The following is a 911-nucleotide window of genomic DNA, read 5'->3' on the forward strand; positions in this document are numbered from 1 at the left end:
TTGCGGCCTTTTGATATTTAAAGGGAGCTTATAAGAGAGACAGGGAGACTTTTTACCAGGGCCTGTAGTGACGGGACAAGGGTCGATGGTTTTAAACTGAAAGAGGATAGGTTTAGATTAGACATAAGGAAGAAAATTTTTATAACAGTGGTGAGACATTGGAGCAATTTGCCCAGAGAAGCTGTGGATGCCCCATCATGGGAAGTGTTCAAGGTCAGGTTGGATGGGGCTTTGAGCAACCTGATCTAGTGAATGACACCTGTGCCTGTGGCAAGAGAAGTGGATTAGACAGTCTTTAAAGATCCCTTCCAACCCAAACCATTCTATGATTCTATAGGGTAGAATTTTGACCTGGATTTGCAAAATGCTAGGCTAACTGAACTCTTACCAAGGGGTTGACCAGTAGACTCATGAGTGCTTGAACAGTAAGTCTCAGCACGGTAGGCTGTAGTACAATTAGCTGGTTTTATGTCATTTATAGCTCTGGATATACATGATGTTATGAATTCCCCAATTAAAACACCTTCCTTGAGGCTAGATTCTCCCATGCCCCCAGAGAGGTGGAACATTGCTGCAGCCACAGTGGGTAGCCCATCAACCTCAGTCCATCTACAGCAAGATGCAGCTGCTCCTGAGCAGATCCCGCTCCTCAAAAGCAGCGGACTGTGCTGGTGGAGCAGCGCCACCACCTTCTACCACCTTGAGCCAATCAGCAAACCATCTGCTGTAACACTGATGGAGCATGAACGGATTGTTGGATAATGATTTTTTTTCCACATGCCCTGTTATGTGGGGGAATATGTTGTGGATGTCACTCTACAAAATCCAGGTGGTCATGAAGTACCCATGTCTAGAAAGCAGGTCTGGTTAGCAACTCATAAATGACAGTAAATAGGACTCTAGACTGAAAT

This window comes from Numenius arquata, chromosome 9 (genome assembly GCF_964106895.1).
Source record: "Numenius arquata chromosome 9, bNumArq3.hap1.1, whole genome shotgun sequence".
Lineage (NCBI taxonomy): Eukaryota > Metazoa > Chordata > Aves > Charadriiformes > Scolopacidae > Numenius > Numenius arquata.